This window comes from Pipistrellus kuhlii, unplaced genomic scaffold, assembly GCF_014108245.1.
Source record: "Pipistrellus kuhlii isolate mPipKuh1 unplaced genomic scaffold, mPipKuh1.p scaffold_m20_p_8, whole genome shotgun sequence".
NCBI classification, from domain to species: Eukaryota; Metazoa; Chordata; class Mammalia; order Chiroptera; family Vespertilionidae; genus Pipistrellus; species Pipistrellus kuhlii.
Genome location: NW_023425584.1, coordinates 4927308 through 4951563, shown reverse-complemented (window position 1 = coordinate 4951563; position 24256 = coordinate 4927308). Strand labels below are relative to the sequence as shown.

Here is a 24256-nt window from a genome sequence, read left to right as displayed (position 1 = left end):
AGGTCCCTGTGATGACTGGGCCCTGAGTGGAGAGGCAGGGCTGTGGACTGAGGACCTTCCGTGGCAGCCAGAGATGACAGCGGAGCCTGAGTGGAAGGAGCTGGTGTGGCAAGACCCAAGGTTTGGGAAGCTCCCTCTGGACGGGCTTTGAGAAGTGATGCTCATATTTCAAGGGAGAGACTTTCTCCTCCGGGGAAACAGAGCCTCAGTCCCAGGGCTGTCCATCAAACTCCTTTCCAGAATCCAAACTTTCTTTTCCAAAGGTTGCTCCGTGCAGCTGACCTTGCTTATTCATTGCGTGGAGAATTAATTTCAGGGTGGGGAATTAAAAAAATACAAGATTAAGCCGTGTAATCAGCTGCTGCAGAGAGTTGGAAATGCAATAAATAATAATAGCATTGAGGGCTGTTTTTAATAACTCACCAGTATAATTTAGCCCTGGCTTCATGGAGCATATGTAAAACGTGCCATGATGTATGTAACGGCAAATGCCTCATTGCCAGCCTCTGAAGACAAATGTCTTCCCAGGAGGGAAGGGGGTGGGACACGGAGGAGAGATGGGAGGACAGGATTGCAGACAGGGTGGTGGGAGACACGCATCGCTCATCCTGACAACACTAATTCGAAATCCGTGACCCCTTGCAGAGGTGATGGGTTTCAGTCAGCTTGTCTTCGGGGATGGGGCAGGGAGGAATTCATAATGTGTAAGAGCGTAAGTTGCTTTCATACCCTGTAGACCCCCATTTGTATGCAGTCCATATTCTAATAACAGATCATCCCTGTCTGTCTATTACAGGAGGTCCCCAAAGACTGATGTCCTCACAGGATTTGTTTTCTAAAAGTACTTGGTATTAAAAAGTATTTGATGAAGTGTGATGGTTAGCCATTCATATGCACTGCACTCACCTCAACACCCCCCCCAAAAAAAAAAAAAATTCCAAATTTGCCAGATAGAGTTAGGTGTTCTCCATTCTTTGAGAAAACCCATAGATTCTGCAAACCTTTGATTATTTGGCAGAAACTAAGTCCTATGCCATGTTTTTATTGTGGTCTATGCCTGCCCCCTGATTCATATGTTGAAGCCCTAATTCCAGAGGTGATGGAATTTGGAGGTGGGACCTTGGGGAGGTGATTAGGGTTAGCTGAGGTCATGAGGGTAGACGCCTTGTGATGAGATCAGTCTTTTCATAAGGAGAGGCAGAGCCTAGAGCTCTCTCTCTGCCATGCAAGGATGCCATAGGAAGCCGACCATCTGCAAGCCAGAACCCGACCATGCTGGCTCCCTGATTTCAGACTTCCAAGATTCTAGAATTGTGAGAAATGAATGTCTGCTGCTTAAGCCACCCAGTCTAGTGACATTTGTGTGTGTAACCATCTTGGTTCCCAAGTTTCCTAAGGGACCTTGCAGACCAGGGCTAGTATTCATTTGTCAGGACGTGAAGGTATGAATTGGAATCTAGTCTTTGGTGGTGTCTGGGTCAGAACCAAAGTCATGTATCTGGTGCATGAGGTCAGTTCACTACCCACTCACCTTCCCTCCTCCATCCCCATCCCACCCTGTACCCTCACTATTCTCCCCTAGAGAGAACATCTCATGAATGGCCAAACCTTTGTTTCTCTGTGGCAAACAGACTAGAGAGGAAATGTGCAGATAGAGAACTGAAGAGAGCCAACAAAGTAATGCTTCTTGGCCAAAAATAAATAAATAAATAAATAAATAAATAAATAAATAGTAATTTGGGACAAATTTGTCAGAGAGATGTCCAATTCTCCCGCAGGGTCATATCTACGACACAGATGTATTCACCGCACAATCTATATGGAAATAAGAAAAAGCAATTTGTGAAATGGATCCCACAAGTGCTCCAGTTAGGTCAACATTTTCTCATAAGTGAAAGATGGAATTTCAATACAAACTTAAAAGGAGGTTCTATGCAGAGGGAAGATTTGTACAGATGCCATGTGGCACTGGATCGAAATGCGATATGAGAAAAAGGCAGGTTGTCTAATAAACAGTTTATGTAAATATCAACCCTCAAATGCACCTGGCTGTGCAGGAAGAGAGTGGACTTTGGAGCCAGGTGGACCTGGGTTTGACACTCAGACACCCACTCCCTATGAGACCTGAATTTGCCTCTGGTCTCCTTGGGGATGAAAAGTGGCGATAACCCAAAGATATGTTGTGAGGATACAGAGGAGCAATGGAGGGGGAGGAGGAGGGAATGAACATTTGTAATAATATGAACAATAAAGATTTATAAAAAAAAAAAAAAAAGAGCCTGTGTAAAGAACCCCACACTTTCTAGAAAAATAGTAGTTACGTCTGTCATTTAGGTAACTCACCTGAGAGGAAGTGTTCCTAAAGCTCAGGGTTAGGAGACAATCAGGAGGGGACTTGTCTTTGAGGCCAGAATTCTTGGGATAATTTAAATCTTTACATGGTGACAACAGGCAGGAAGTGGGGCCCACGACTCCTCCTTCTCATGTCCTTCATTCCTAGAAATTTCAGAAAGTGGCAGGGGACTCAGTCTAGTTCCTGGCACTTGGTCTTGCATCTGATCCCTGTTGGTGGAACTTCACTGTTGTGTTGAGGTACAACAGGGCAATAGATGAAAATGTAGGACAGAAAAGTGGCTGAGACCAGAGCCATCTGCCCAGAGCTGACATCTGGAGCAGTGAGCATGTGTAAGCTTGCAAAGGGGGTGAATACAGAGGCAGGAAATAGCCCAAGTGTTAAAGAGCAGAGAGTTGTTGGAAAGGAAGCAGTAGAGAAAGAGGAAGTAGCAGGTGAAACCAGGAGAGGCACAGGCTAGAGAAGCCAAGAGAACAAAGTATTGACTTATCAGAAACTTGGAAGGCTCTCCACTCTAATTTAGTTCATGTCTGGAGATGCTAAAGCCTAAAATCTCACTAAGCCCATCGGGTTATGTATTGTATTACCTTTGCTGGGGCCCCCGAGGAAAGGAAACCAGTAAGTCAGGAAAAGCTCTGGGCAGTCGAATTTGTCAGGTGTCCTCCTGGGCAGGTGGGATCTGGAATGGCAGAGTGGTGTCCTGGGAGGGAGAGGAAGTACTCATGTATGGTGTTTGCCAATCTCCATGGTGTAAATACTCCTGTTGTGTCTTATTTCAAGCCACCAAACGTTTAGCCTTGCTGATTTGGTAAAAATGTAACAATCAGCTTTCACAAGCTGGAATGCCCTGACTCCAGGACACCACTGCCCAGGCACAAAATAGATTGGAGATTGATATTTAGAACCAGCTCAGGGGTGCAGGCAGAGAAGACAAAGATTTCCAAGACTCGCTCAGATATGTAGAATATGTCTCCCTATATCACAAGGAAGGAAATGAAGAAGAGACCAGCATTAACATTTAGTTGTTGTTTAAAATTGATTACACTTATATGGGAGAATATTTCAACAATGGGTCTCCGTCTGACCCCAGGCCCTCAGTTCTCCCCTCCAGAGAAAACTAAAATTCTCAATTATCACCGTATCCTTCTGGAAATATATTATGTATATTCCATTGTGTGTGTGTGTGTGTGTGTGTGTGTGTGTGTGTGTGTCCCTTTTCAAAATTAAATGGTAATGTACTAAACAACTTACCCTTTTCACTTAATAATACATTTTCAGTATTCTTTCAGGGAAAGATACGTAAGTGTGTTGTATAATTTTAATGGCTGTATGGTATTTCTTCTATGCATGCACTATAGTGTTCTCACTGATGAGCATGTAAGTTTTTTTCATCCTTTTGCTATTATAAGTAAATGATGTGATGAATATCCTAGTACATATATATTTATGCACATGAGTAAACATTCCCACAAATGAAATTTCAGGATCAAATGGTGCGTGTACACGTTTTTTCCTCAATTTACATTCTCACCCACAATTCATGAGTGTCTTTTCCCCAAGTTGTTGCCAACAGAGTGTACCCTCCCACTCTGAGAGCAGAATTTAAGTGCATGGGCTGTTCTCATATTTGGTGTAGGTTCTCTTAACAGAGGTGGGTAATTCACAGAAGAGGAAACTAGGCCTCATGCTAGCCACCCTTCCTACTAGATGCACTGCTGACAATTCAGTGTAGGTGTAAGAGGAGTCCAAAAGCTTGGGACACACCAATAACATCACTTCTGCTTTTGGGGTTTTTGTTTTGTTTGCTTTTGCTTTTGCTTTATTTCCATAATTTTTCTCATTCAGATTTGCTTTCAATGATTTGTACTGTTGATAGCAAAGCTGTCCAAATACACGTATAGCTGTGTATTCAGCCTGATACACAGGGGACACTTCATGATGACAAACAGGGAAATAAATGTGATTAGCTTTTCACAGAGAAGTACAAATTATTGTCCCTTAGAGTCTTCACCTCCAAGCCTATCTCAGATTGGAAGCAGGAAACCGCTTCCTTTGTGGCTCAAATAGTCTACACCCAGGCAAATTCCCTATGAGTCACAAAGAGAATATGTCAGGAGACGTGCCAATTATTGTTACACCCAGGGAGTAGATGTTTAGGGCTTGGTTACACCGTTGGGGAAATTGCCTTGGGAGAAGAGGAAATAAAAGTAAAGGTTACTATGAAACAACTCAGAGATTGCCAGCTAGGGGGAGGGGAAAGGTGGAGGGAACTGGGAGGCGTGGAAAGGAGGGGGGGGAAAGGGGGCAGTGCAGGGAAGAAAGCTGGTGAAAATAAACCAAGCATTAAGGAGAACAGCAGGAAGGAAGGCTTAGGAGCCTGGTTTTCTGACTTTTAATGCCTGCCTGGCGCCCGTGTTCTGAGAGGATGTGGATGGAGGGCGAGTCCGAGGGGCTGCAAACGTTGGGAATAGTGGTGGTCGTGTGCTCCTCTCTGAAACTTTTGCACTACCTCGGGCTGATTGACTTGTCAGATGGTAAGCGAACCTTCAAGCTTCCCCGTTTTATGTAGATGTGGATTTTGGATTAGGTTGTTGTGGGAGTAGTTTAGAAAACGCATGGAAAGGAGGGAAGAGACCCTAGAGATTTGGGAAAAGCCAGCATAAGTCAGAACGGGCGCTGATCCCCGCCTTCCTCATAGGGCCTCCCCCACTGGTGCGCTGTCCGTGGTGCTGACATGTCGCGCCTGTCTTGTTAGGTAGCGAGGTGAAGTGGGGTCAGCATCTTTTCTTCTGACCCGTGTGCATGTGAGCCCCTGGTGGCGTGCTGGCTGTGAGAGACCAGCACAAGACATCACAATCCCCTCCCAAGATATCTGTTAACGACTTAGTATGTTCGTAGAAACTGGTGCATTGTAAAAGTCATTATATTGATTGACTTTAGAAGTAGCTGGGAAGATGATGATGGTAAAACTTTTGTAAAATGCTAATCACGGTGCCTGACAATTAGTAGACATTTAATAAGTGTTCGTTTCTTTCTCCAGCCTTAGCTATCACCCTCAAAAGAACCCTTATTCTAAAACTACCCCGTCAGCTGTGACTTTAGCTTCTATTCCTTAATGAGAATGTACTCAAGAGTTCGAGTTTATGGCTAGAAAGTTAGTGGTTGGGTTTCCAGAGGTAAAGGAAAATGAAGAATGTTTTCCTCCTCCTCATGAGAACATGGTTTTTCTACATGATTCTTATCACATAAAATTAAGCTCCTGGAAAGATCCCAGTTTAGGTGAGCAAAGCTTTAAATAAGACCAGCCTCTAACAATGTATATCCAATGTGCAAACAATGTGTATTCCAAATATATTCTTACATTACAGCATAGCATAGCATTAATTTCTCTTCAAAGAGGTATCACCTGCCATAACTACACATAATAATGAAATATCTTTGTAGACAAGGGACTAGCTAAAGTACCAACCAAGACTGAAGTGCAGGGATTTGCAGTTGGATGAACTCTGGACTAGGAGTCAGACCAGCCTTCTACCAATAATTTAACTCTGGTTAACCCTGGTCAAGTTATCTGGATCTCAGTTTCCTCGTGACAATATTGATGATTTCTGATCTCTGCTTCATGACATTCTGGAATGACCCAGAGATTTCATTGTATTTGGTTTGGTCAGCAAGGCTCTGAGCCCTTCATCTCTGCTTCGAGACCAACTCAACTTTATCTGCTCTATATGTTAGCCCTGTAGGTAAAAGCTCTTTAAGCTTCAGCTGAAATTTTGTGAGTCCATGATTCTATGAGTCTATGGTTATGTTTACTGAGATTTTGAAAGCACATTCATAAAACTTTCTTAAAAACCACCTGAAATCTAAGAATCTGTACGAATAATTCTGTGTGCATAGAGAGACTCTTTCTGGACCTTGTCAGACTCCAAACTCAGCTTGCCAGCCCATAACAATTAGGCAAAGTCGCTGTTCTCCATCAGATAGATCCCAAAAGAACACGTTGTTCCATCCTGTAAAGACCTTAAGAGCAGATACCCACTGAGATTACAAATTGACGCAAAATCTTCTTACTTCTTTATAAAGCTGAAGATGCAGTCAACTTTGCCCTGCTCTTCCTTTCCCTATTCAGAGGTATTCATCTCCCTTCCCTTACTTTGGCATCTCAAGATACATTTTTTGTTTTGTTATCACAGAAGATATCAGTTATAATGTTTAATGTTATAGTAATGAGGGGATTGAGATGAAATGTAGAAAATATGTGTGTAAAACTGCCCCCAGGAACCCTAGGTGACAAAGGGATTAACATTTATTCAGCACCTATAATGACCCAGGTACTTTTATATATATATAAGCTAACATAACCCTCAAAATAACACTCTAAGAAAAAAAATTAAAAACACTGAAAAGGAGACAGCATTGTTCCTTTTATATAGGGAAGAGAAGCTACAAAAATATGTCCAAAAACACAGGGATAGCAATGAGGAGGTATTGTCTCTAAAGTTTTACCCTCTTTCCTGGACACCAAGTGCCTCAACGAGTAAGCCGGTTCCAGAGGTAGTGTGTCCTCATGTCTACACACAGAGGCTCTTATGGCAGAGCCTTCACCAAATGATGATGTGGGAAACTCTGTTCACTCATTTGCATACTAAGAGGAGAAGACCACCTCCTACTAAATACACTGGTACCAATACAATGCAGTCATTCTACGGAGAGTTGTGGAACAACTTTGAAAACCCTTCAGTAGTCTTTCTTGATCTTAATCTTATTTTATTTTTCAGTAGTAATGTTGAAGTTGTATAGATATTGGGCCCAAAGTCAAAAAAGCTGGGTTCCTATCCTGGATGTGCCATTTATCAGTTGTGTGACCTTGGGCAAGTCCCTTTTCTTCTCTAGTTTCCACTTGGTAAAGTACTCATCAACTAATTCAGTTGGGTTATGGTGAGCTGAATCATGGCCACCTAGAGACTTTAGGTCCTAATCCCTGGGATCTGTAGATGTCACCTTATAAGGAATATAAAATCTATTTTAAGGAATAAAATAAACTTGCTTGGACAGTCCATAATATTTTCAACTACAGACAAAACCAAAGAGAAAGGAGTCAAGGAGAAATAGAAGAGGAAAGTGAATGGTAGAGGAAAAGAGAAAAGAGAAGAGAGAAATGGTCAGAATGGCAGGGAAGAAAGAGGTAAAGAATAGGGAGAGAATAAGGGAGGGAGATGGGGAGGCAAAAACAGAACAGAGTTTTAGCCAGGTCTGAGGCCAGCCCTCCAGCCTCTGTGGTTCCCTGAGGTGTCCAATAGGTTACTTCCTATCACCACTGGCCTTTAGAGTCCTCTGGCTGATTAGCAGTTTATCAGCTGCTCTTTGGGCTTCAATCTCCAGAGACTACTCTGCAGAAAAGTCACAGCAGCCCACCTTGCACTTGAGCTATAGCCAGAACACCACACCCCGCCTTTGTCTCTGATTTCCACAAACTTGGCTGTGCCAAGCAGTCTGTCTAATCACTTCTCCCGCCATCTCTGGGCTGGGCATTGGAGGTTATCTGAAATAGCCTTCAGTGTTGCGCTCAGTCCTTTGTTTATTACATTCAGTGCAGCACTCCATTGATCCAATGCCCTTGAAATGAGTAAGCACTGCAGCATTGTTCCTTTATTTCCTTCAAGGCAATACCCAAAGATTAAAATGTCAAAGCCACGCACAGATTACTCCTCTCTGCCTTCACCTGCCCTCTCTGTGTCCCCTTGTCTTCTCTCTATCCAGCCCCAAGGCCCCAAACCTCTCTCATGCTCCTCAGAGCCTCCTACTGTGATGCCCAGTGGGCTGGTCTTTCCATTCATTCTCTGCCCGACTTCCCTGCTTTTAGTCCATTTCCATCAAAACCCATCTAGCCTGTGTCCCATTCCTCCTGCATGCTCGCTGATGCAGAAATCCTCTTGAAAAGCAGATCCCTGCGCAGGCAATCATTTGCCAGCCAATTTATCTATGAAGAGCCTGAGTAAAACATTATTCTTTAATGATGCTGCTAACGTAGTGTACTGGCTTTAGGCTGTCAGCTGTTCTCATGTGTACTTAATTTAAAAGCTAGAGGGGAGATGGTTGAGGTGACCTGTCTCTTCAGGAGTCACCTAAACAGTGCCTCCTGGGGCAGTTGACTTGAAGAGGAAAGTTGGTTCTGACACCAAGAACAAACATTTGTTGAATGGATGCATCAAAGTCTTTAGCCTGCAGATAAAGGGGAGACTTGGGTAGGAGCTAACTCATGAAGGCAATGATTATGTCTGCCCTGCTCACCACATATCCCTTCTGCCCAACACATAGTAGATGTTCAGGAAGTGCTGAATGAATGAGTAGATAACCATGGGGTGATGGGTGCAGGGATTTTTTCCTCACACCATAAAATGCACTGGAGCCCAAGACAAAGGCTTCCAACTTCACCGCAAAGACTCCACATCGCACACCGTACGCAGAGTTGCTTCTTGCTCCTCTCCAGTGAGCTTCTGTTTTCCTCCAGAGCCAGACTCCTTCCCCAGCCCTCTGTTTTCCCTTCTTCATTCGCATGCTAAATATTCCCCTCTGGCCTGCCCTGGGTAATCGCCTGATATTGCAGAAAAGAAGTCCAAGAATAGAGACATTCTCCTACTTACTAAATGGATTCTCAGTAAAAGCCAGTGAATGAGTGGATTCATTCATGCACAAATTAGTGACCATCCTGTTCACAGCAAAGGACCTGTGAACCCCCTTCAAGCCCAGCCCTGGGACACCCTCAATCCCATTTCTACATGATTCAGAAAAGAGCCTGGGGTGGCATCTATAGACCTCGGCTCCGCGCTCAATCCTATCCCTCAGGCACCATGAATGTCCCTCTCTCTGCGCTCGCACTGGTCACCTGTGAAATGATCAGTGTGAATTAGATTAGTGGTTTCCAAATGGTGATTTACAAAATCACCTTATGAGATTTGGGGAAGGACAGTGACATTGGTCTCCCACTCCAACCCAACATCTGACAGCTTTCACCCATTTTACATACTTAGTTAGCTTCCATGCAAAATTTCCTTTGGTTAAAGAATTCCTTGCCTTTATAGGCGTTTGAAAACCACTGAGTACCAGCTAAGGCCTGTCCAACCTTAAAGTTTTCATAGTCCCATGATTCACGTCATGTAAGAAGACCCATGATGTACTTGCCTCCATGGTGGACAGAAGGGATCTGACCCAGCAGGACCACAGCATTCCTACGGCACCTTCACCATGACAACCACCTATCCATTAGGACCCCTTATGTGTGCACTGGGCTTAAACTATCAGGAACCATAAAACAGTACTAATGGGCGATGCTTCCATTCCCGTGGCTGCTAGAGTTGAAATAAGTTGAGGGGGTGTTGCAAAAGGAAAGATGAGAGCACCAAGTTTCTGGCAATGAAAAGGCATGTGTCATAGACTTGAGCTGGACCAGACCCTGAAGATCATGGAAGTGACAGGGAGTCATGGAAATAACCCTGGGATTGGAGTCAAAGGCCAGAATTTAAACCCCAGCTCTGCCGTGCGTTGACTTACAACTTTGGGCACAGTACTTAATCTCCATGAGACTTAGTTTCCTTATCTGTGAAATGCAATAGTATGGGAGGATTGTGTGAGAACATTTGGCTCAAGGCTAACACAATAAATATTCTATGAGGGGCCGAAGGGAGGAAGTGATTTGCTCAAGGTCACGTCCTCAAGGTCGCACAACAATACCATTATCATCATGTTGCCCAAAGCTCAGCAATGCCATGGTCTAAGAGGCTCATGGTGCCCAGGGAGGCAGCAGGGCCCGCTGAGCCTCTGCCTCAGGTCCCCGCACTTCAGGGGTACGGCCCTGGAGCAGGCGCTGAGACACCCGAGAGTCTCACTCTCAGGAATTCAATATAGAAAACACATTAAGGCCTGTTTACATGGAATGCTGTTTATAATGATTGTTCCCTGCGGGATACCCCCCACTGCTTCCTCCAATCCTGTTTTAAACTGCTCCACTAATAGAGCTCCCCTGGCCTCCTCAGAGAGACATTCACAGAGGCTAATAGAGACATAATTCAAAAACTGCTTGATATACATGCCCTCAATTTCCCCAAGAACCACCCCAGCAAAGATCCCCGAGCATGCTGCACACGCACTGGCCGGATGCAATGAAGCATGCGCGGTGTGAAATGGATGGGCTCTGGCACAGCCAGGTCTGCATTATGCTGCAGCCGTCCCTGCACTTTATCCTCAGATCCCACCACGGCCAAGTGCAATGGGGAAGAAGCAGGCTGCTAGATGGGGGCCCCGAAGGACCCCTCCTCTCGGGCCTCTGCTCCAAGCCATGTTGGACAAGGCAAGCGAGAGACAAAGAAGCATGAAACAGATTGTGGAATCTCAAAGGGAAGGCAGGGGTGGTTGAGAAGAGATCAACCGAAGAACTTGTGTGGACACAGACAATAGGGTGTTGGAGGCCTGGGGCAGGGGGCAAGGGCGGGCTAGAAGGAGTAAGTTGGAGGAAAAAGAAGGCATATGTAATACTTCCAACAATAAAGATTTAATTAATTTTAAAAATTAAAAAATGAATAAATTTTTTAAATATATTTTTATTGATTTTTTTACAGAGAGGAAGGGAGAGGGATAGAGTCAGAAACATTAATGGGAGAGAAACACCAATCAGCTGCCTCCTGCACACCTCCCACTGGGGATATGCCCGAAACCAAGGTACATGCTCTTGACCAGAATCAAACCTGGAACCTTTCAGTCCGCAAGCTTATCAGTCCGCATGCTCTATCCACTGAGCCAAACCAGTTAGGGGGAAAAAAGAAAAAAAGAAAAAGAAAAAAAGAATAAATTTTTAAAATCCTTCAGGTCAGGAGAAGCAAAGAACCATTGCGGACCGCCTCCAGGAATAATCACTTCCATCTTCGTGTGTAAAGAGGAGAAGGAGGTAGGAAGAAGCTGGGCACATGTTATCACATGACAATACTCATGTGACATCGTGGGAGCAGCATTACTTACTCCGTGGGACCCTGGAGGAGTCCCTTTCGCTGTCTGAGCCTTAGCTTGTCAAGTGGCAAACGGGGGACATTAATTCACCTCCTAGGGTTGCTGGGAAGATAAAAAATGAACAGATGTGAGAGCACTGGGCATGTCTTGACACAGGAATTCATTAAACTTCTTTTATACAAATCCCCTCTTTCCTGAAATCTTCATATGGAGAGCGTGGGCGTGCTTCTATGCTTGTTAAACAAATAAATGTGTGTTGAGCAGATCCTAAACATACTAAAATTAAATTAAAAGAGGTATACGAGGACCGATTAAAAGAAGTTTGACTTACCCAAAACTAATAAACTTAATGAAACTTGGTATCTCAAGAAGGGATTAATATAAGTTTAAAATAGCATAGGTTCAAGGTGACTGTAGAGAAGTTTCTGGAGACTCGGTTCATAATTGATTAATAAACTAAGGTTTTCCTGAGAATTTCCCAAGGCTAGGAAGGTAGAAATCCAGTGCCTTTTCCTTTCCCCCCCCCCCCCCGCCCCCGCCACCACCATCACCACCTTTTCACTACAGAAGGAATCAAAGCTCAGAGAATGGAAACCAGGGCTTTCAGGACATGGTCTGTGTTCTTTGCCCTGTGCTGGCCTCCCACACATTGTCACTTAAAGATGGAACCAGAATGCCCATCTGGTATTGCTCAGTGGTTGAGCAGGAGGTCATGGCTCCATTCCTGGTCAGAGCATATGCCCAGGTTCCGGCTGCAGTGTGAGGTGTGCAAGAGGCAGCCAATGAGTGATTCTCTCTCATCCTTGATGTTTCTCTCTCTCTCTCTCTCTCTCTCTCTCTCTCTTCCTCTCTGAAATCAATAAAAATATATTTTTTAAAAAGACGGTGCCAGATTGACACCCAAGCAAGGTAACCCAGAACTCAGTTCACCACCACCCTTCTCACACAAGAGTAGACAGGAGGAGGAGGGGAAGGAGCCCCGCCTGCTGCGCACCTACTGTGTGCTGGATCCCAGTGTCACCTAAACCCTCGGGAAGACCCTGACAAGGGAGTGTCCTCTGATATGAGATAACGCCATTGGGCAGGCGACAGAACTGTATGGGATTCAAGCCAAACTCTCTGGGCACCGCATCCATCTCCTTCCACTTCTCCAACTTCACGGATGCAAGCATCTGACTGCCGAAGGCTCTCCGTCAACATGGCCTGATTTGAATTGACATGAATGAGGCCCGATCAAAGGATAAATGCTGAGGCTTTTCACTTGTATAAAGTGTTTGTGAATTCTCCTGTCATATGGGGAGTTTTGGGCTGTGCTTGGGGGAGGATTAGCAAGCAGAAGGGAAGGGGCCTTAGGATGGCCAGGCAGCCGACAGAGGGGAAGACAGCAAGAGGCAGGCTGGAGGCAGTTTCGCCCTGCCAGCTCGCTCACCAGTGTGGCTCCCAGGCCCGTGGCTCTCAGGCGGCGCCTTTGCAGGAACCGTGGTGGGAAGCACCCCAGAGAACCTCAAAGTCTGGGGGCAGATCTAGCACAAAGGAGAATCCTGGCCTGGCCCCTCCAGGATGACAAATGCCATCAATCCCGGATGGGGGAATGGCTGAAGTGCTCTCAGCCAAAGACCTCAATTTATCTTCGGGACAATTTTAATTGGAAACCTCGCCTCGCTGCTGCCCACTTTTTCAGAAGTAATTAGAATGCTAATCTATAAGAAAGATGTCTATTAAGTATAAATTAATAATAGATAATACATTTTAGCTTGCAATTTTGAAAAATATGGCCATCTCGTTCTTAAAGTAAAAATTCATATATTTTTAATAAGCCTGGGACGGTTCCCAATGAACCACAGATGGTTCATTTTTATTATCCTATAAAGAGACATTATGGGTAAATGTTGTTGTTTTTTTATGGCAAAACAGAACCTTGGAGACACTCTTTTTGGGGAGATCTCCAAGCACTTTCTCAGCATCAGGGCTCCGTCCTGTCATCATGGGCACTGAGGTGGAGATGGAGGTGAGGTGACCTCCTCCACCCTCTCAAACCTTATCCCGCCCAGACAGGGGCAGGGTGGCAAAGACAAAGGCAGTTCAAGTTGCAACTTTGTCCCTTGATGACTAGTAGCCAAGCCCCAATGACCTAGAAATAGGTGCCTAGAAATAACCTCCTGCGGTGACGGAAGGAGTATGGAACACAGGCTGTGACATGCATTGGACACAACAGCTCCACCAAGCTGTCCCTCCCTCTCCTCTCCACACCTAAAACCACGAGGAGCATCTGCAGCCGTTCCCACTGGCATCCGTGCACCCAACCTGGCATTCTACCTGCAAGGGGAACACAGGTGTTCTGTCCACTTGACAAGCACCATGAACCCTCCTACAAGAAGCCGTTGTTTGGAGAACGAATGATTCTGAACTCTCCTGAGAAGATGAAATATGTGGAACACAAGGGTGGTAACGAGCTGTTCTCCCCGCACTGATTTCCGGGTTATTGGCTTAAAGTAGCCAAAGATAAGTCAGCATTAACCACACCCATTCTCTGTACCAGCCCCACTGCTAGGGCCTGCGGTTCAGAGAGGTGACACAGCTTTCTTCCACTCTTCCCCATTACACAGCACAGTTCCACCCTCCACCCAATTGCTCAAGCCTGGAAAGTCATCCTTGTCACCTCTTGGTCTCTACCCCTCACACCCCCTACCCCCAATACACCCCCAAGTCCGGTGGACTCTCTCTGCCAGAGAGATGCAGAATCTGCCTCTTACTGGTCTCCTTCAGAGTTCACATCATCTCTCAGCCAGTTGCAACACTTTCTTCGAAGGCCTTTCTGCATCTTATTGAAATACTAGTGGCCATTGCACAGATACGTGCACATTGAAATGAAATTAATTACAAGAAATATTTTAAAATCGCTATTCACCCTTTATAATAGAAGTGTCAACCAAATTCATGATCAACAATGACAGATCAAAACACATGCGTGTGATTGGCACCAGTGAGAGCTTGATATGTATTGTGCATGTGTGAGTCAACTTAGCCTTTTATATATATATATATATATATATATATATATATATATATATATATATATATAATAAACTTGCTTAATTAGGCCTGCTTTCTGATGTAGCTAAACTTTTTCCAGCCCAGTGAAGCACCCCCAACTTCTCTTTCAGGTAATTATCAGCAACAGTAAATATCAACATGAAGCAGATTATTATTGTAGATCACACAGGGAGAACTAAGGGTAAAATATTTAACTGCAGCAGTGTTTGACTATATTCACAGTGAGAAAACCTGAAGTCATTTTCAAGTTCCACCATTTCTTACTTCTTCTCAGTCAGATCAAGTTTCTAATAAAAAGAAAATAAGATCCCACCCAGTCTCCTATCTACCTACTCCAGGATTTCTGTGAGGATCAAATGAGATGAGGCAGGGGAAAACACTTCACAGACATTTGGTTAAAGTGGGAAATGTTCCCACCTGTCTGTAGAGCAGGTGTTCCTCGGCTGAAGAAACTGCAAGGAGGCTACTCGCTAAGGAGAGGAAGCCAGGCGTTGCTATGTGATGTTATTACCTTGATGGTCGGACACTTGGCATATTAACCTTTTATATATATAGATATTGTGCACCAAACCCATGTGACCGATACCCAGATTTAAAACAGAGGAGGAGGAGGAGGAGGAGATAGATGACAACCATCACAGCATCCTAGAGGCTCTCTCTTTGCTCCCTTCCAATGGCTACTTCCAAGGATAACCACTATTCTGACTTCTAACAGCACAGATCCATGTTACTTGCACTCTCCATGTTTGTCCATATTGTTGGGTGCTGCTGCAGTTAATTCATTCACATCACTGTGTGGCATTTCATTGTGTGACTATGCTAAGCATGTGTGTTTATTTTACTGTTGATAGACACTTAGATAAATTTCCAGTTTGGGGCGATTATAAATGGATATTTCTGCTTCCCATTGCTTTAAAGGTGAAACCCCAAAGTTGACGGATCTGACCAGTTACCAGACCCCCCCTTCCTCCCTCGGTCATTCTGCTCCACCACTTGGCCTCCAGTGAGTTCCTCAAAAGGAAGCTCTCATCCTCACCTCATCACCCTTGCACATTCTGTTCCCTTCCTCAGAGACTCTTTTCCTACCACTTTCTCACCCTCACACTCAGGCCGTACGTCTGCAGACTCTTCTTCCTTCTTTATTCTTTTTCAATGTGTTTTTATTGATTTTTAGAGAGACAGGAAGGAGAGAGAGAGAGAGAGAGAGAGAGAGAGAGAGAGAGAGAGAGGGAGAGAGAAACATCGATGAGACAGAAACATTGGCCATCTCTTGCACAGTCCCCTCCAGGGATTGAGCCTGCAACCTGAGCATGTGCCCTGACCGTGAATCAAACCAGTGACCTCTTGGGGTATGGGTCAACACTCAACCACTGAGCAGGGAAGACTCTCCTTCCTTCTAACTCAAATCATATTTTTGCTGGGTTTTCTTCCCCGTATCACCCCACTCTTCCCTCACAGCACTTAAGACCATCATAATTGCACATTCATGAGTGATTATGTGTTTCACTTGCCAGTCCTGCTGAACTGGGGACTTGCCTGACTTCTCTGTGACCACATTGCTGGCACCTATTGGTTAAGTGAGTGACTGAACTTGCCACAGCTTCGAGGAGCCCCTGTCAGGGGGACAGAAAAGCCTCTCTGTGTGGACCATACCCTGTGCCGATGCTACTGAGGCGGACAGGAAAGCGTCCGTGTCTAGGAAGTGGCTCTCGAGGTGACGGTTTATGGGGGCAGCACAAGCCCAGCTGTTGTCTAAACAGTGCCCCCTGGAGGTGTGCCGTGCAAGGGGATCGATCTGAAGGAGGCCCAGGAAGGGAATCAGGCAGCAAGTAGAGGCAGGACAAAGGCATGGAAGCCTCATCCAGGAAGTCATGTTGGCGGGACAGCAATCCCTGGGGAGAGAGAGCGTGGGCAGCAGGGAGACAGCGGGTAGCAGAGACCATGATATCTAAACCTGAAAGCTAGGCAGGGCACGGACCATGAAAGGCCTGGCCGGCCTCATTACGGAGCGTGGCCTTTCTCCTGCAGGCAGCGGGGAGCCGCCGGAGGCTTTAAAGCCAGGGGACACTCAGATGTGCTTCCTTTGAACCTGTTTTCTCCTTCCCCAGAGCCTCTGCGAGGAGGGTCCTGCGAAGCTCCATCTCATCTTCCCTCCCACTGAGAATGTCACACACATACACACACACACACACACACACACACACACACACTTCCCGGCTAGTAAGCTCCCACCCCTTCAGATCTCAGGCCGCCATTACTCTCTCCAGGAAGCCTTCCCAGATGGTCCACACTACACCCCACCCCCCTGCCACTCCCTCCTGTAGCACCCAATAGCGCGCCTTACAGTGACAATTTGTGTGTGTGTGTGTGTGTGTGTGTGTGTGTGTGTGTGGTTCTTAGGTGAAGTCCCTCTCGCACCAAACTGTGACTTCCCTGGGAACAAGAACCACACCGTCCTTGCTCACCATCGCAGTCCCACTGCCGCCCCTGTGCCTGGCACGTACTAGGCACTCAATGGTGCTGTGCCCTCTGAGGGGCTGTTTGACAGAGGCCCTTCTGCCTGTTCCTGCAGAGAACCCGCTGGGAGGGCTGAGCCCACAGGCCAGAGCTTTGCTGTAGACCTGTAGTGGCGGGAGGGAGGAGGGAGGAGGAAAAGGGGGGGGGGGGGGGGGTGCTGATTGATCCCAGAGATGGTCATGCCCAACACCCCAGCGAGGACATGACAAAGGAGGCATTTTGGCCCCACATCTGTCTGACTGCAGAACCAAACTGTATTTTCTTATTTTCTGTATTCTTGATGCTCCCTCATTTGGGGCCTTGATCCTGGAGAGACGGCCCCTCCCAGAGCCGCTATTCCTGGGACTAGCCAGTAACTCCCCTGCCAGTGTGCCTTCCATAAGCAAACCAGCAATCCGGCCCCTCTCCCCACCGCCTCCTTTACCTAACTCACATCCACCAGCCCACTGTCCCCTCTGCCCTAAGTCACCCCAGGGCCGGGTACTGGACAACTAGGCAGCCCCTCCCCCAGCTCAGAGGCTGCCAAAATTCCTCCAACTTTCCCATCCTAAGCTTACTCAGCACACCTGAGCCGCCTCACCGGCTCCTTCCCAGGAAATCCCCAATAGCAGCTGTGGGCCATGTTCCCTCCCGACCCCCGGCCTCCTGACCAGCCCCAGTGCTTCTCAGCGTGGCCCTGCATGGCATGGGTGCTGCCTGTTTTCAGGGACCTGTGAGTGTAAACTGCTTTATCCAGGACAGCCATTCCCATCCTTCCTGGGCCTGACAAGCACCAACCCTGGGCGCAGGTTTAACACACAAACCCTCTAACGTGCCCAGGTGTCCCAGGGTCCCGGCTCCTAGAGGCTGTGACTGGGCCCTGAACGTCCTTCTGATCCTCCTGGCGCCCCACTGGCACCTCAGAGGCCTCAGAGATGTTTGCCCTCCTCCCCACTGGCATCTCGGGGGCACCGGGGAAGTTTGCGCTCGGGAGCCCTCTCCTCCCGGGAACCTGCCTGAGCCCCGTGTCAGGCCCAGAGCTGCCTGCAATGGCCTCAGGACCAACCAGCTTTACAAATTATCAACATCTCCCCATTAGCCGTTGCAATATTAAATTGTGTGACTGGAAATGAATGAATAATCCCACGGGCGAGTGAGGGAGCCCAAGCAGCGGGATTTAATAACAAGTCCTGCCCTCTCTCCGAGCGGAAGGTCTCCCTAATTAAATATTAAAGACCTAGCTGCACAGCTACAGAAAAAAAAAAAAATTGCTTTTTCAGCAGCAGAGCTCTGGGACACTTCCTCAGAAGGCCCAGGTGCCACGGAAGTGTCCCCCTGGGGACCCGAATGAGGGACCATGGGACAGCACGTGCCAGCACGACGGGGTGCCAGGCACAGGTCTCGCATGCCTCGTCACACTTGGTCCTCACAGGATCAGGACTCATGGGTAGGATCGCATCCAAGTGGCAAAGTTGGAATTTCCACCCAGTTCGATGTGGTTAGAAAGCGCACACACGTGATGTGCTGTTAAGAACCAGACCTGGATTCGAGTCCCAGGTCCGCCGAGTCTAACTGCGCAGACCTGGATTCGAGTTGTGTCATCACGCAGACCTGGATTCGAGTCCCAGGTCCGCCGAGTCTAACTGCGCAGACTTGGGCAGGTCACCTTACCCCTGTGAGTCTCTGTCTTTAAGAGGGTAGCAGCGTGTGGAGCTCACAGGGAGAATTATGGGAGATAATGCACATGAAACTCTAGATGCAGGCATGGTACCTGGGAGATGCTTCTGAAATGTCAACTGCTGTTCTGGTCAATGGGACACACACACACATGCCCCCAGTGTCTCAGAAATGCCTCTTCCAGAATGGAGAGCATCAACTGATCTCCTCTCACCAGCTGTGTCTTTCTTTCTTCCTCCTCTTCCCGGGTTTGGGACAAGTGAGGTGGGGGCTGTTGGCATCTATTCAGCGGATACTGCATGCCATTATACCTCCACTCATCAGCTCATTTAAGTCTCAAAAGAAGGTGTGCTCGCTTCGGCAGCACATGTACTAACATGAAAAGGATGCAGAGCAGACTAGCATGGCCCCTGCACACGGATGACATGCAAATTCATGAAGCATTCCATATAAAGAAAAAAAAAAAAAAAAAGAATGTAGCAGCCATTCAAAATCTGAACTCTCATAGATAATCCCTGCTAAGATTTTTATGTATGATATTCTAGAGAGAGAGAGAGAGAGAGAGAGAGAGAGAGAGAGAGAGATTTCTTATTTTACCAAACCTGCTTTTCTCCTCATCTAGGAATATTTCTGAGGAATAATTTGAAATGTATATAGGGTTACATTTCACATCCCTAACCCTAGTCTCACTGCTTCCTAACTTCCTAGATTCTGCTAATTATCACACTTATTTTACATATTTAATCTCTCCCGTTTAATTATGACTACCAGGGCCTAGTTCTCCCTGCAGGGTCAGGGGCCAACTAAAATAAGAATAAAGGGGGAAGTTCCTGATTCGCTAGGAAAACTCTTCCTAGGACACTTTCTCCAGCCTCTGTATTCTTTTTTCTTTTTTTTTTTTTAATATATATTATTGATTTTTACAGAGAATACAGGAGAGGTAGAAAAAGTTAGAAACATCGGTGAGAGAGAAACATTGATCAGCTGCCTCCTGCACATGCCCTACTGGGGATGTGCCCACAACCAATGAACATGCACTGTAACTTGCTTTATTCTCACCCTCAGCGCACAGCACCACCTCCGACCCCTGCTCTCCACCACCCAGGGCCTAGAGGAGTCCCTGGCACTTCGTAGCTACTCAGCAATTGTTCGTTGAGTGAGTGAATGGCGTTGTGAGAACAGCTCTGAACTGGCAGAGGGACTGACATGAGTTTGATCCTGCCCTGCCAGGAACCCGGTGTGCAGCAACCTAGGACAACTCAGCTGCGTCTGTGATGTCAGAGGGCAGGATAAAAGCGCTTCTCTGTAATCCGTGGGCTCTGACGTCTAGAGCTTGGTTACCTGGTGAAGGTTGCTTTCGTGCTCAGAAAGGGGAAACAAAATTGGGGATGCTAAATGGGCAGCAGGCAGCGTGAGGCAGGGGAGGCAGGGACCCCGAAAACTATTGGGCGTCTCCCTTCCTGCCCCCTGAGACTGGGCCTGCACATTTTCAGGCGCTGAAAACGTGAAAAGCGTAGGCAGAGAAGCTGGTCCCGGCCTTGCTGGGACAGAGAACCACAAAGACACGTGAGCGGGTCCCTGAGGGACCCACAGGGCGATCCCCGATTCAGAAAGCATCTGACTGTCAATCAGAGGTTGAGGTTAGTCTTTGCTCTTCTGTTCGCTGAGTTTGGGACCTCAGGGATCACTCATGAGACCTCTGATTCCATCTCTCCTAATAAAACAGTCTAGCCCAGTGGTCGGCAAACTCATTAGTCAACAGTGCCAAGTATCAACAGTACAACGATTGAAATTTCTTTTGAGAGCCAAATTTTTTAAACTTAAACTTCTTCTAATGCCACTTCTTCAAAATAGACTCGCCCAGGCTCTGGTATTTTGTGGAAGAGCCACACTCAAAGGGCCAAAGAGCCACATGTGGCTCTTGAGCCGCAGTTTGCCGACCACTGGTCTATCCCATTCTTAACGTGTGATGTCAGCAGCACAGAAGCAAACATCTGGCACAGCCCGAATTGGTAGAGGCCCTCTCTCATCACAGGACGCCCATTTTCCTCCAAGTTGCCCAGGATCCAAAGCATGAAATCCTGTCACACTGTCAGTCATAGGACATATGAATGTCACCAGGAAAACCAGGTTGTGGGGTAGGAGGGAGGGTAGTTAAATAGGGATTGCAGACTTAGGCGGGTCATATAGGTTAGTGATGATAGATAACAACTGTCCATGGGTATTCAAGTGGAGAGGCAATAGGGAATAGTGGGGACTGCGGTTTACTAGACAGCACGTGCCTGTCTAAAGGGAGCCACTGCTCCCCAGCTCCATGTGATAATGCCGGCCTGCACAGCTATCGCTTCAGATTCTTAGAAGAAGCTAAAAATCAGCTTTTATGTGAAATAAACGTTGACAAAATTCACAGTTAAAATAAGTGAGACAACAGCTGTTCCCCAAGGGCTGCCTGACTAGGATTTCTGAACTAAGCTGTCCAGCAACAGAATCAGCCGCTAATTAGCCAAATACTGTCCAGATAACCTCTGGGCTGCTTCTAGAGTAGGGGTGTCGAACTCAATCAGAGAAGGGGCCAAAATCTAAAATCCAGCCTAAATCGTGGGCCGAATGGTTTACTGAACAGTCATAAACTGTCATTGTGATGGAAACGCAGCGGAGTGCAGTGATGACAGCGCGGTGCGGGCCACATTGCAAGGCCTGGCGGGACGGATTTGGCCCGCGGGCCTTGTGTTTGACACATGTGTTCTAGAGGCTCTTCATGTACTTCCTAATTAGCTCCTCATAGCTGTGCACACTCTTAGCAAACAGTGAGCACTTACTAAGCACCTACTAAGTGCAAAGTGGACACTGAACATCACGTGGTGGGGAGGGCACGACATATCAAAAATAAAAACCAACCAACAGGAACAAGGCACCGTCTCCTCACCCTACCCACCCCACCCCACCACCCCACTCCGGTAAATGAAAGGCCCAACCCCCAAAGACAGATGGGGTATCTGCCGGTGATTATTGAAGATGGTAAGCGCTTCTGGAGTTTGGACAGGAAGAGAGCTGCCAGTGGAGATGGCTCCGAAGCCAGATTTAGAGAGCGGCTGGGGTTGGAGTCAGCGGATCCCACGCTCTGGCAGAGACAGGGGTCCAGACACCAGCAGGCCGTGGCTGCACAGAAAACCCGCCGTAGGCAGCTGTGGGGACTGTGTGAGAAAGGTAACCTGGGTCCCAGAGGGGCCCCTTCAGTGTCTGCTGGGGAGTCCGGGCCTGCATCCTGAAGATGGCTCAGCGGGGAGGTGGTGGTTTGTAGAGGGGCAAATGGATGGAGGGGCACCCTGGTCCTCCTGCTTGCTCCAGAGTGGGGTGTCTGGGCTGGGGCCCCAGGCTTCCTCCGGTCCCGCTCCCACCTCTTGTTTATTTCCGACCAAAGAGAGCGGACAGCCACAGACAGAGCCTCCTCAGGGGTGGAGCATGCCTTTGTGTAATGATCTGGGCCTTGAAACAATTCCAAGAGGCGGCAGGCCTTTTAAGTAGGCAGTATTCGCCCCCCCCCCCTTTTTTTTTCTTTTTAATGATGGTTTCATTTTCCATTTTTATTGGCCCTTCCCTGATTGCTCCCGGGCTCTCTGACTGGCTGTGAGCGGCGCTGACATTTATAGAAATCAATCCATTAATAAATCACGAAGTTCATAATGTCTGATTTGCTTCTAAATGAGACAGAACTATTATCACCATAAAGCCGCACATAAAATAGGCCCAATTGTGATGTATTGTGTAGCCTCATCAGAGGCATTGGAGGGAGTAACCTTTCCCCAAAAGAAGGAAGCAATCAGGGCTGAATAACTTCATTAATAATTCAAGGTGTGTCTGCCCCGGCTTCATTTATTCAGCGCACAGTTAAGAGGCTGCGGGGCGGTCCGGGAGATGACACCTCGCCATCCTCTCCCTGCTTCCGAGACACCCGCTCTCCTGCCGACCGGCTGCAGGCCTGGCGCTGGACGGCTGGGCGCCGGTTGGGGGTGATGTTCCGCTTCCTTCTCCAGCTGAGAAAGGGACCGAAGCCATCCACACGCTGGCTGCCGGGTTATTAAGGACACTAAATAATGTCATACTTTAGCTGCAAATAACTTGGGACCGGAGCCATGCAGTAACTTGGGAACAAGAGGCAGGACATTTTCTCAAGGACCGTTCGTGGTGACAGCACGTGGTCACGCCCACGTGATCTGGTATTTCTGGTGTTCCCCCACCCACAGTGCTCTGAGCTGTTCCACGGCACCTGCAGACCGAGGTGCTCGGTGCCCTGTCATCCAGGGTCTTGTGTTTGCTCGTGTCCGTTGCAGTCGATAGAGACTGACAATGCTCACGTAAGTCACTTCGTGTCCAGCTGAACTGGCAACTGGGTGACTCTGACAGAGTGAACCCCAGAATGAGAAAACCTTCCTGTAGTAAAGAGAGGCACATCTCATTACGTTGGTCCATCAAAAAAGGCATAATCTTGACCTAAAAGCTAGATAACAGATGTGAATATTGGATTCTACTGTGGAGAATGACCCTTGAAAATCATAGTCATAGTGTGTGTCCTAACATTGTTTTGGAGTACCTACTATGTGCCTAGAGCACTTGACATACCTCATTTAGATTGGAGGAGGGCACGATTAGTCTAATAGCCATCTCTCTCCTAGGGACAGTGAGATGATTAGATCGATTGTGAAATTATCACCGTGCTCTCTGCACTCTCCCACATAGGCACTCAATCCAAGGGTACATTAGTACTGAATCCCAGACCCACATGCCCTCTGTCCCCAGCTCAGCGACCGTGCTCATTAACTGGCGTGTGCTGGAACTTCAGGGCCGTGTCCAGCTGAGACCAAAGGAGAAACGGCAGGAGGTGTCCCCAGTGCGGCCTGGATGCTGTGGTGGCAGGATCTGGGCCTCGTTTGACTAATTGCCTGGAGCTGGGGCCCCTGCCAGAGCTGCCTCAGGAAATCCTCAGAAGTGTCATCCAGACAAAGAGCCCCATCCCCTGAAACGTGGCCTAGAGATTTCTGCCCGTGGGAGATGCTACCGCGAACCTGACATTTCTGTTTTGCAGTCTAGCCAGGCTCTTCGCTGGACTAAAGGGTTGCGTTGGAGGTGAGGGTCCCTCATGTAGTGGCCTTCCTCCTCCTCCTCCTCCTCCTTCTCTCTGCCGGCCCTGGCGTTTGCATGCCTCACTTCTTCACCAGAAGTGTCTCTGTGCTCTCAGTCTTCGTGAAAACCTGTGACTGTTACTCTGTGGCACAGCCAGCTGAACTGTGATTGCTGTCACAATCTGGATAGTGACTTTGGGGGCTTTTAATAATTTAATTATATTTCCGTCACTACCCTCCCAAGAAGTGGCAAGGTGCATCCAACATCCCTTCCCACATACCCTCACGTGGGGAGAACAAAGGACTGAAATTCACTGTGTATGAAAATTTTCAAGTCATTTGACCTTGAAAACCCCCCAACTGAAGGGAGTAGCAGTACTCACAGATTTATTTATTTATTTATTTATTTTTGTAAGACTTTTTTTTTTTTTTTTTTTTTTGAGCATTTTGAGGACGGAGGTGTGAATGAACGAGAAATGTATAAATTTAATTTTGCTTAGAAGAGGCAGGAAGGTTTCAAGACAAAGAGAGCAAACGCTTGGAGCAACAATGAGTC

The 24256-nt window shown here is 47.2% G+C and overlaps 1 protein-coding gene and 1 non-coding gene across 5 annotated transcripts in view; both read left to right on the top strand.

The window, feature by feature from the left end:
* The window catches only part of KCNIP1 (potassium voltage-gated channel interacting protein 1), a 234043-nt gene that overhangs the window by 194255 nt on the left and 15532 nt on the right, over positions 1-24256 (top strand). The window lies entirely within an intron of this gene.
* On the top strand, positions 18929-19035 carry LOC118711909. Its single transcript, XR_004985868.1, has one exon. It is a non-coding gene; the product is annotated as a U6 spliceosomal RNA (small nuclear RNA).